This window comes from Capra hircus, chromosome 8 (genome assembly GCF_001704415.2).
Source record: "Capra hircus breed San Clemente chromosome 8, ASM170441v1, whole genome shotgun sequence".
NCBI classification, from domain to species: Eukaryota; Metazoa; Chordata; class Mammalia; order Artiodactyla; family Bovidae; genus Capra; species Capra hircus.
In genome coordinates, this window is record NC_030815.1 from 78,419,113 (window position 1) to 78,432,239 (window position 13,127).

General features: G+C 39.9%; 1 pseudogene; it reads left to right on the top strand.

The window, feature by feature from the left end:
* On the top strand, nt 708-1,236 carry LOC102187221 (annotated as a pseudogene).

Here is a 13,127-nt window from a genome sequence, read left to right on the forward strand (position 1 = left end):
AGATCTCCTGGTGGGGGGCATGGTAACCCATGTCAGTATTCTTGCCTGGAGAATTTCATGGAGAGAGGAGCCTGTGGGCTACAGTCCATGGGGTCACAAAGAGTTGGACATGACTGAAGTGACTTAGTACACAACAGAGTAAAGATAGGCATTTCATAATGATGCAATAACAATTTATTAAGAAAAGATAACAACCCTAAATGTTTTTTCATCTAATACAAAGCCTCAATATACTCAGTGCAAAAAACTGACAGAGCTAATCTGGAAAGAGACAAATTCTAATTATGCAAGACAGGAAAAAGGACAGATATGTATAACGGACTTTTGGACTCAGAGGGAGAGGGAGAGGGTGGGATGATTTGGGAGAATGGCATTCTAACATGTATACTATCATGTAAGAATTGAATAGCCAGTCTATGTCTGACGCAGGGTGCAGCATGCTTGGGGCTGGTGCATGGGGATGACCCAGAGGGATGTTGTGGGGAGGGAGGTGGGAGAGGGGTTCATGTTTGGGAATGCATGTAAGAATTAAAGATTTTAAAATTTAAAAAAAATATAAAATAAAATAAAAATAAAAATAAATAAATAAATAAATTTAAAAAAAATAAAAAGCAAAAAAAAAAAAAATGGAGATTTTAACTTTTCTATTCCAGTACTTGATTAAAACAAATGCATTTAAAAATGCTTTCCAATAAGAGCCCAGCAGAATGGCTCCCTCAAAGAAAGGTGGCAAGAAGAAGGGCTGGTTCGCCATCAGCGAGGTGGTGGCCAGAGAATATACTATCAGCATTCACAAGCACATCTATGGAATGAGTTTCAAGAAGTGTTCCCCTCAGGCACTCAGAGAAATCTGGAAGTTTGCCATGAAGGAGATGGGAACTCCAGATGTACACACTGACACTAGACTTAATAAAGCATCTGGGCCAAGGAATAAGGAATGTCCCATATCACATTGATGTGTGATTGTCCAGAAAATGTAATGAAGATGAAGATTCACCAAACAAGCGCTTTATGTTGATTGCCTACGTACCTGTCATCACTTTCAAAAAGCTACAGGCAATGAATATGGATGAGAACCAACTGTTATTGTCAAATAAGGTTGTAGAATCACAAAAATTAATAAATAAAGACTTGAATAAGATTATTAGCCAATTTAACTTCCTGATATTTATAGAACACTACACATACCAACTGTGGAATTCACATATTTTCCAAGCACATGTGGAATGTTTATGAAATAGATCAGCTGCTGGGCCATGAAAGATCTCAGTCCACTTCAAAGAACTGGATTCATACAAAGCATGCTGCTGCTGCTTAGTCACTTCAAATGAGTCCAACCCTCTGTGGCCCCATGGACCACGGCCCGTCAGGCTCCTCTGTCCATGGGATTCTCTAGGCAAGAATACTGGAGTGGGTTGCCGTTTCCTTCTCCAATGGTAAAGTAAGAAGTGAGTGAAGTGGAGTCGCTCAGCCATGTCCAACTCCTTGCGACCCCATGGACTCTAGCCTACCAGGCTCCTCCATCCATAGGATTTTCCAGGCAAGAGGACTGGTGTAGGCTGCCATTTCCTTCTCTGCATACAAAGCATATTTTCTAAAAACAATAAAAGTATGATACAAGGAGTCAATAGCAAAAAGATATCCTTAAACATTTGGAAGCTAAGCAACAAAGTTCTAAATAACTCATGAATCAGAAAAGAAATATCCAAGGAAATTAGAAAATATTTTGAACTGAATGATAATGGAAGCAAAATACAACAAGATTTAGAGGAATGCAGCTAAAGCAATGCTTAAACGGAAATATCTAGAAAGGACAAAAGATTTAAAAGCAATGATCTGAGCTTTCATCTTAAGGAGCTAGTAAAAGAAGAGGAAATTAAAGTAAAAAGAACAAAACAATAAAATGAAAGCAAAGTAGAAATCAATCAAGTAGAAAATAGATACAGAAGTGAGAAGAGGTCTCTTGAAAAGATTCAGTTCAGTTCAGTTCAGTTCATTTCTAAACACAAACCTCTATCTGCTGCTGCTGCTGCTAAGTCGCTTCAGTCATGTCTGACTCTGTGCAACCTCATAGATGGCAGCCCAACAGGCTCCCCCGTCCCTGGGATTCTCCAGGCAAGAACACTGGAGTGGGTTGCCATTTCCTTCTCCAATGCATGAAAGTGAAAAGTGAAAGTGAAGTCACTCAGTTGTGTCCGACTCTTAGTGACCCCTTGGACTGCAGCCTACCAGGCTCCTCTGTCCATGGGATTCTCCAGACTAGAGTACTGGAATGGGATGCCAGCGCCTTCTACAAACCTCTATCTAGATGTATCAATAAAAAATAAAGAAAACACGAATTACCAAATTTCACTTATGAAAGAAAGAAAGGACATCATTCCAGATTCCACATACATTTTAAAAAACAATAAAAACAATTAGGAACAACTTTATGCCAATAAATTTGACAAGCTAGTTAAATGAGCAAACTCCTTGAAAGACACAATTTACTAAAATTATGTAACAAATTAGAAATCAAAGACACAATATCACTTACACTAGGACAAAGAAATGAAAAAGACATAAATCTAGCAAAATGTTTTAAGATTCTATGTTCAGGTAGTTACAGAACAGTGAGAAAAGAAATTTTAAAAGCTATAAATAAATGGAAAGATATTCTATGTTCATGGATTAGAAGTCTACATTGTTAAAATTCAATTTTTCCAAATTAACTATAATTCAACATAATTCCAATCAAATCTATGTAAGTTATTTTGTAAATACTGACAACTGGTTCTAAAGTTTGTATGGAAAGACCAAAGGCCTGGAATAAACAACATAATACTGAAAAAACAAAAAAAAGACTGGAGGACTGACACTACCTGATATCGAGTCTTACTATAACGGTACAGCAATCAAGATAGCATTCTATTGTCAAAATAATAGACACACAGATCAATACAACAGGATAAAGAGTCTAGAAATAGACTGACATAAATACAATCAGCTGACCTTTGACAAAGCGAAAAAGATTCTTTGGAAATCAGATAATCTTTTCAACGAATGGTGCTAGAAAAATTAGATGTCCATGTGCTAAAACTGTGAACTTAGACTTTATACATTTCTCACAAAAAAAATTACTCAATGTAGATCATAGATCTAACTGCAAAATACAAAACAATAAAAATTCTAGAAGATGGGAAAATATATATGACTTTTAAAATATGCAATATCAAAACCACAACCCCAAAAAGAAAAAAAGTGATTAGTAAATTTTATTAAAATTCAAACTTCAATTTTATTAAAATTTGAAACTCCATGAGTGACACTATTGAGATAATGGAAGAACAAACCACAGATTGTGAAAAATTATTTGCAAATGCATGTCTTATAAGAACACATAATAATCATAGAACTCATCAATCTCAACAATAAGAGAACAAAAAATACAATTAAAAATGGGCAAAAGATCTGAACAGACACCTCACCAAAGAAGGTATACAGATGGTAAATAAAGCATGTGAAAAATTGTTCAACATCATTTGTAATTAGGATTTGAAACTTAAAATAACTACAGGATACAACTATACATCCATTAAAGAGTTTAATTTTTTATTAACAAAAGTATAATATGAATTGCTGGAAAAGATGTAGGCAACAGAAACTCACCTTCATTGCTGGCAGGAATTCAAAATAGCTACTTTACAAGACAGCTTGGCAGTTTCTTTCAAAGATAAATATAATCCAACTATAAATTCCAACAATCACAACAATATAAATATAAATTACATTTGTCTCATTGATTTGAAAACTTGAAGTCACACAAAAACCAGCATGTGATTGCTTGTAGCAGATCTATTCATACTTAAAAAAAAATGGGAACAACCAAGATGCTTAAACAAGTTGTTATGTCCATACAATGGACTACTATTTAGCAATAAAAAGGAATAAGTTATCAAGCTATGCAAAGACAAAGATGAATTTTAAATACATTTTGCTAAGTAAAAGGAAATAGTCTGAAAAGACTACATAGTATATGATTCAATTTCTAGAACTTTCTGGGAAAGACAAAACTAGAGAGAGAGTAAGTAGATAAGTGGTTGCAGGTTTCCTGGAGGGGAGGGGGCAAAAGATGATTGAATACATAAAATACAAGAAAATGTTTAAGCTGGTGAAACTATTCCACATGATATTGCAATGATAGCTACATGACTCTGAATTTGTAAAAATCCATAGAGTTTTATATAAAGAGGGAATCTTGAGCTTCCCCAGTGGCTCAGTGGTGAAGAGTCTGCCTGCCTGTGCAAGAGACATGACAGGAAGGATCCCACATGCCAGGGAGCAACTAAGTCCTCAACTATTGATCCTGTGCTCTAGAGCCTGGGAGCTGCAGCTATTGAGCCCACGTGTTGCAGCTAATGAAGCCTAAGCAACCTAGAGCCTGTGCTCCACAGCAAGCAAAGCCACTGCAATGAGAAGCCCCTGTACCACAGCTAGAGTAGCTCCCCACAGCAACAAAGACCCAGCACAACCAAAACAATAAATAAATAAAATTATTTTTTTATAAAAGAGTGAGCCTTAATGTATGAAATATATATATATAAAATCAGGTTGTCAGAGGATACCAGGATGGAATACTGAGGGTGACAAGATGATCTGATCTGTGATAAAAACTCATGAAGCAATCTCACCAAAGGGGATGGAGAGAAAATGCTGACCTAAGTCACTTTAGAAATGCGTAGTATCTTTAAGACTGAAGGCAAAAAAGAACTGTACATCAGCACTGTGCTCTAGTAGATAAAGTTGCTTACCATGGAGGTATGGGTTAACAATCCCAAAAGTACTACACGTGTGCACTGGATTGAACAATGTAAGTAATTGACTGGAAGATGGTGGCAGCCAGATTTCTCTCCATGTTAGAATGGGAGGCTTTGCACAAACAAGAGATAGATTGATCCATGTGGCAGTCAGTTAAAGTTGATGACACCATTAGGAACTCATGTTTAATTTAGAACAGAGACATATGCTTACATTAGAAATATTGCAGATATATACATGAGCATATATACACACATATATTGCCATACTCTGTCAGCTGAGAAGTCCTAGAATCAACAATATCAAGCACTAAGTGTTATGCCCAGTGTCCGAGTCCCCAAAACTGAGAGAATAAGACATCCACAGCAATGCAAAGGCATAAAGGGGCTTAGTGCCAGCTGGAGCCAGGGCTCCCGTCTCATCCAGTGCAGTGGAGTCTTGATGAGAGCCCTGAGCCCAGATTTACAGCAGTATTTATAAGTTTAGAACAAAGACGGGGAGTTGGCAACGGTTGATTGGCTGCAGGGGTTTCCTGGTATTTACTGATTGCCCAGTCATCATCTCTCTGATTGGCCAGAGTTATCATCTTTCTGATTGGCCAGAGTTACCATCTCTCTGATTGGCCAGAGTTACCATCCCCGGAAGCCCCGGAAGCATGACTCAGGGATTATTTTTGGCCTAGTGCACCTCTCTGAGCCTGTCATGGCTCTGGTGAGGTTGTAACACTAAGTAGCAGTAAGCACCCTTCCTGTCCCCCAACTTCCACCACTTTATCTATTCACTAAATCCTTTAAGACACACAAGGTGCCCACCCCTTTGATCGCAAAGTATCCTGTGTACCCCCGTTTTCTCCCTTCCCATGTTCTGAGATGATCTGCTAACAGTTTTTTTTTTCTTTCACCTACTTGACATGAAGTTGCTCACTGTTTTGCATCATCTCTGTACATGGTTGCTAACATTGTATTCATGGTAGGAGAGGTTGTATTCAATTCCTAATTCCTATTAACTTTCAAGATCCTCAGTCTCAATCTGAGCAGTTAACCAAATTTCTCTCCTATAAACCACGTGGACTTGCTTTCCTTCTTATGAAATAAGAACAAAATCAAAAGAAATAATGCCAACAAAAATCAAAAGAAATAGTGCCAACAAAACTGCCACTTAAATAAGAAGAGATATGTTGTCTTTAATGACAAAATTACTCCTTCCAACAAGAATACTATGCATCATCAAAGCTGGGTCCCAGTATCTGGTAGCTTTGGCAGGTTCAGAGCCAATTCAAGCTCCTGATGCTTATTGTTTTTTCTGTACTACCTTTGAAAGTCCAGGAATGATCCAGAAGTGTTAGTGTTAGTCGACTTTTACGACTCCATGGACTGTAGCCTGCCAGGCTTCTCCATCCATGGGATTTTTCAGGCAAGAGCACTGGAGTGGATTGCTATTTCCTTCTCCAGGGGATTTTTCCCAACCCAGGGATCAAACCCAAGTCTCCCACATTGCAGGCAGACTCTTTACTGTCTGAGCCACCACGGACCAGAAGAGCACAACCAAGAGGGAATCTCAAGATGTTGTGCTGAGATGGGGAGGGGAGTAAACTCACCCTTGATCTTAATGACTGCAACCATTCCTTTGAATTAAGTTTTTGTAGTTTCAGAAGAACTGGAAGGCTGCCATTCCAAAGACACAAGGGCTCTTAATTATTAATCTGCATGAACCTGTGATAAACTGTTCTTTCAATTCTTAGAAACCAAGAGGGGAGTGAAAGCATGAGAAACGCTGGACTGGAAGAAACACAAGCTGGAATCAAGATTGCTGGGAGAAATATCAATAACCTCAGATATGCAGATGACCCTACCCTTATGGAAGAAAGTGAAGAGGAGCTAAAAAGCCTCTTGATGAAAGTGAAAGGGGAGAGTGAAAAAGTTGGCTTAAAGCTCAACATTCAGAAAACGAAGATCATGGCATCTGGTCCCATCACTTCATGGGAAATAGATGGGAAACAGTAGAAACAGTGGCAGACTTTATTTTTGGGGGGCTCCAAAATCACTGCAGATGGTGACTGCAGCCATGAAATTAAAAGATGCTTACTCCTTGGAAGAAAAGTTATGACCAACCTAGATAGTATATTCAAAAGCAGAGACATTACTTTGCCGACTAAGGTCTGTCTAGTCAAGGCTATGGTTTTCCCAGTGGTCATGTATGGATGTGAGAGTTGGACTGTGAAGAAGGCTGAGCCCCGAAGAATTGATGCTTTTGAACTGTGGTGTTGGAGAAGACTCTTGAGAGTCCCTTGGACTGCAAGGAGATCCAACCAGTCCATTCTGAAGGAGATCAACCCTGGGATTTCTTTGGAAGGAATGATGCTAAAGCTGAAGCTCCAGTCCTTCAGCCACCTCATGTGAAGAGTTGACTCACTGGAAAAAACTCTGATGCTGGAAGGGTCTGGGGGCAGGAGGAGAAGGGGACGACTGCCGGGGTCCAGCCCCGGTGGATCCAGGGTGATTCGAAGGTGGGGACGGAGTCGGCGTCTTTGGAAAAATACGTATTTAATCACAGATATAGAGAGATTAGAAACGGATAGTGTAGTAGGAAGATTAGTGGAGAAAAAGAGGCTGAATAACTTGGATTACGTGGAATAGCATCCATGCTCCAGATGGGAATTCAGCCAGAAAAACGGGAGCAAGAAAGAGGCAACATGGGGGAATCAGTCTTTCTGGAAACTGATCCGATTTCTTTATTTTGGGGTTTGCTTATATACCTTTTGTTACACATAGGGATGAATACAGAGTCACGTGGGAGTCAGCAGTCCTGACCTTTATCAAAATCAGGTGCTTCACATAAATGTATAAAAAAGGTCTTAAGGATATTACATCATCTTCTGGCCATGAGTGAGACCTGCTGACATTTTATGATCCTTTCTTTCTGATAACCAAAAAACTTATTTCTTTCAAGGGTGTTTTTTCTTAAACCAGGCACCACCCTCCAAATAAAGTTACATTCCTATAGGGTGAGGGTGTAGTGAGTTACAATCAAGAAAGGAATTTATTTAACCCAAGGTTAACATGATTAGTCTTAAAGGTTAATACTTATTTCTCCTATATGCTTAAAGGTTAATACTTATTTCTCCTATATGTTAGTCATATTCATTATAAGGGTAGGGAACATGGAGATTTAGCAGCAAACATCAGCCCAACAAATGAAAATCCTTTCACCAATGTTCCCCTTAAGATCTATTTAGTCTTAAGATAGTGATAAAGTTACATTTTTACATAACAAGGACACAGTGATTTATAACAAAGTACAGTGATCTATAACAAAAGAGAAAATCCATTAACTCAAAAAGTCTAGTATTGCTAACATCAAAAACTACCATATTTCCTTTTCTATAGTCCAAATATATTGATTAATATATTCCCAAGTGCCTAAGGATATGGAGGCCTGGCGGCAATCATTGACTCAACAAGAAGAAAAAGCCCTATGCTAATTAAGACTCTCAAAATACTCAAAATTCTCTGTGCTGTTTGATGGTTGAGAAGTAGGTAAACAATCATGTGCATAGTGGCAGGAGTATGGATAATCCTGTCACACAAGCTAGTCCGTCAGCAGAGAGGTTTGACCTGAGACATCCTTGTCCCACCCAGAGCAGGGAATTAGCAGCAATTATTGACACAACAAATGAAAAAACCCTTCACCAATATAATTCCTAACCAACCCACTATATTAATAATTTCTAACTCCCCAAAAGAATTTGCCTTTAATAAGTCTAAAACATCTCGTGCCTCTCAGATTGGGAGGCTGTAAACAATCACATGTGGCCAGACGAACCTATACAGGTGGGCTAGATAACCTTCAGAGGAGTCCGTAAGCTGAAACACTCTTGTCACGCCCAGGAATTTTTATTGCCTTGGAGCTGCGCGTTTACTCCTTCTCCGAGAGAAACGGTTATGGGGGAGAGCCCCCCGTAAAGTCAGAGGTGTAGGTGAGAGCATAAAACAGACTCTGGTTTGGGGGTTAGATGCTCGGGAACAGGGGGTTTCCTGAGGCTTGATCACGCCTTTGCGTATGCCAAGCCTCCTTCCTCATGACCTTTGCCATGGGCGGAGTTCCTCACGCTGGCTCCCGGCAGAAGACCGAGGATGAGATGGCTGGATGGCATCACGGACTCAATGGACATGAGTCTGAGTGAGCTCCGGGAGATGGTGATGGACAGGGAGGCCTGGCATGCTGTGATTCATGGGGTCGCAAAGAGTCGGACATGACTGAGCGACTGAACTGAACTGAACTGACTGAGAAGAATCTAGAAGAATATTACTTCTCTGCTCTTGTTCTTCTATTAAAACAACACCCCTATATCTCTTGGAGAAGGACAAGGCAACCCACTCCAATATTCTTGCCTAGAGGATCCTGTGGCCAGAGGAGCCTGGCGGGCTGCCATCTATGGGGTGGCACAGAGTCAGACACAACTGAAGCAAATTAGCAGCAGCAGCCTATATATCTGAGTTAAGAATAACAGCCATATTCCTACTTACAGTTGGCATACTAACATCCTAAGCAATTAGAAGGATAAGTATGAAGTGCATGGAGCATTTGAAATCACCTTCAGAGACAGTGATGAACACAGAGGGAACTTGATCTAAACAGCTGATCAATGAAAAACTGAATTAACTTTTTTGACTAACAGTTTAACAAGGAGGAGCCTGGCCAGACAAGTGTTAAGAATGCATTTTAGGTCAGAATGAGAGAAAACACTGGAGAAGAAAAAATACATTAATTGACTTAAGAGAGATGTTAAGTAGATGAAGTGAATTTTTGTAGGAAAAATATACACAGACTCTCTGAAACTAGAACAGAGCATCAGCAGGCAGTATTTCTTCCAAAACAGTTGTAAGACCTTTAGAGTATGAAGGTGGCCCTGAAATTCAGAATGATTTAGCTATAGGGTAAAGCTACTACATCAAAACATGCTTTGATATAGTGAACTGAAATTCTCATAGCATCTGACATATTATGATCCAAAAATATTCTAAAAGAACAAAAAATCCCTTCTTTTATGGATCAAATGTTATCACTCTTAGAATTCCATTAAGTCTTTTGAAGCACAAGCTGGAATCAAGATTGCCAGGAGAAATATCAATCACCTCAGATATGCAGATGACACCACCCTTAGAGCAGAAAGCGAAGAACTAAAGAGCTTCTAGATGAAAGTGAAAGAAAAGAATGGAAAAGTTGGCTTAAAACTCAATATCAGAAAACTAAGATGTTGACGTCCAGTCCCATCACTTCCTGGCAAGTAGATGGGGAAACAGTGGAAACAGTGGCAGACTTTATTCTGGGGGGCTCCAAAACCACTGCAGATGGTGACTGCAGCCATGAAATCAAAAGACGCTTGCTCCTTGGAGGGAAAGTTACGACCAAACTAGACAGCATATTAAAAAGCAGAGACATTACTTTGCCAACAAAGGTCCGTCTAGTCAAGGCTATGGTTTTTCCAGTAGTCATGTATGGATGTAAGAGTTGGACTATAAAGAAAGCTGAGCACTGAAGAATTGATGCTTTTGAACTGTGGTGTTGGTGAACTCTTGAAAGTCCCTTGGACTGCAAGGAGATCCAACCAGTCCATCCTAAAGGAGATCAGTCCTGGGTGTTCATTGGAAGGACTGATGCTGAATCTGAATCTCCAATACTTTGGCTATCTGATGTGAAGAAATGACTCATTTGAAAAGACCCTGATGCTGGGAGGGATTGGGGGCAGGAGGAGAAGGGGACAACAGAGGATGAGATGGTTAGATGGCATCACCGACACAATGGACATGGGTTTGAGTGAGCTCCGGGAGTTGGTGATGGACAGGGAAGCCTGGAGTGCTGCAGTCCATAGTGTCACAAAGAGTCGGACTTGGCTAAGCAACTGAGCTGAACTGAACACAAACTCTACCCATGCTACTTGTATTTAATTGTTCTGGATTGTTGTCCAGCCAACAGTAATTTTTTTAAGTGTCCCCAAGTAATTATTATTTGCAGTCAGGGTAGAGAAGTGCTAATCTATAAGTTGCAGATGTAAAGAATGATACGTCCTCCCCAGGAGCACAGCACCAGTGAGATAGACCACAGGCAGATCTTTCCCTGGCTCAATTTATTTTCGATCTTTTACAGTTTGTAGTTTCATGTTCCCAATGCAAGTACACAGGCACCTGGTGGCTGGGCTGTCACTTGCATTCCAGCCTGGGACCCCACAAACATTAGGGATGGCCCAAACCTCAGTCACATTCTAGAGTGAACTGTGTACCTCCTTCAACCTCAGAAGGTCCATTTGCAGTCAAAACCACTTTCAGAAGAACAAAGGAAGACATCTTGGGGTGAATCTAGAGATAGAATGCCAGGCAGTTCAACTCAGGTCTGGACCTTCTGCAACCTCTTCCAAGATCTTTACTGAGACTCTTTTCTCTGGGCTTCCTGGGAAGACAAACTCCAGCTGCTTTCAGAGAGAGAAGCTGAGATTAATGAAGAGGAAGAATGTTAGTCAATCCAGGTGCAGCAGACAGCCTGGGCCACCCCACGTACCCTGACTGGGGCTCAGAATCCCTAAGGAGTCCTGTTCATCCCTGTTGACCAGGTTACTGTGTGCCATTTTTCTGGGCCTTAATTTTCTTGTCTGTGAAAGGAGATAGTCGCACCACCTTCCCAAGGCACTCCAGGATGGACAAGTGTTCCGGGGTCCATTTTTGCAGCCTAAGAACCTTTCTGTGTGGGGGGTGAACAAATTGGTGTGAGAGTGGTTCTGACCCTGTGTGCACAGAGGTCATGTGGCCATGGAATCCATGAGTCCTGAACATGCCAAGTGATCATTTTGGCCCTCACTGGAGCATTAAGGCTACATAGCTGATGTGCTATAATAGGGAAGGACAAATCATATTCCGTATTGGATCTGTTTATTTTACTTTGAGCATTGTATTTTATTGCTTCTGCTACAAGTTAAGAATGTTGCCTATAGCCTGAAATATACAGGATATCCCATTCTCAAGGCTCTGACATGTAAAGGTATAACACCTTTCCATTCATATGGAGATTAAAAGTTGCAAAACAAAGAATGATTGTTTTGTTGGAGGTCTACAGGACACCATGAGCTAACCTAAATGGACAATTGCAAGAACAAACCAAGAAATTTGTCACAATCAGCCACGTCCCTTCCTCCCTTTCTAGTATAAAAGAAACCTGAATTTAAACTTAGGTAAAGTAGTTCTTTGAGACACTAGTCCATCATCTTCTCAGTCTGCTGGCTTTCCAATTAAAGTCACTATTCCTTGCCCCAGCAACTTATCTGTCAATTTATTGGCCTGTCACATGGTGAGTAGTATGAAGTTGAACTTGGTAACAGTGTGAGGCCCACAGAAAGACTGAATTTGGGAGAAAGACTTCCCTTTTTTATGACCCCAGCACTCTCTCATCTTGCTGTTCTCTCTCACCCTCAACAGTCCTAATTGCCCTCACCCACACTCTTAGTCTATATTCAGTACAAGGGTGCCATCCTTGCCCTTTGCTTAGCCACTGGTGGTTCTACTCTGGAGACAATACAGAATACGAGAGGAAATGGGCTGGCAAGGCTCTGGGAAGTGAGACACAAACCTTCCCCCACCTGCTAGTGCTCCCTCTTCCACAGCTTCTCAACACCCCACCCAACAGAGCTTGAATTTTTATATAATTTATATTAGATTGTCATCAAATTAGAATGTGTTTTAAAACCCTGGCTATTTATACTTGTTTATTTCATTTCCATTTTTTTTTTAAGTAAATTTCCTCTTTCTGAAAATATCATAGACTTAACTGGAAAAAATTCAGATTTCAAGAACCTCTCTTGAGCATCTTTAAATTTCTTTTAAGTTCAAGTTTCAGAATAAAAAAGAAAACCATGTGATGGCAACTAAAGCCACTGAGGAAAACAAAACAGATAACTCATTCAAATGTAAACAGAAGGTAATTTAAACCATATTTCACAGATAATAGATACCATAAATCCTTATCTGACCCACTCACAAATAATTTTCCAGATAACAAACAGCTGACTTTTATCGGTAAAATCCCCCGTCTCCATTTTATTCTTATAGTTTACACAGATTGAATAAGGGTAACTGCCTGATAATGCTGTGGAATTTTCCTTAATTTCTGTGCCCTTTCATTTCTAGTCCTGACACTGAAAGAAACCAGGGACGGCTCTTTGACTCTGGAGCGGATTAACAGACCACTTTCTCTCTATTTTTCTATTACATTTCTCTTTGCCCTACCTTGGTCAACAAATAGGAAGTCACCTTTAGAATATCTTACTTGAGGTTCCATGCTTG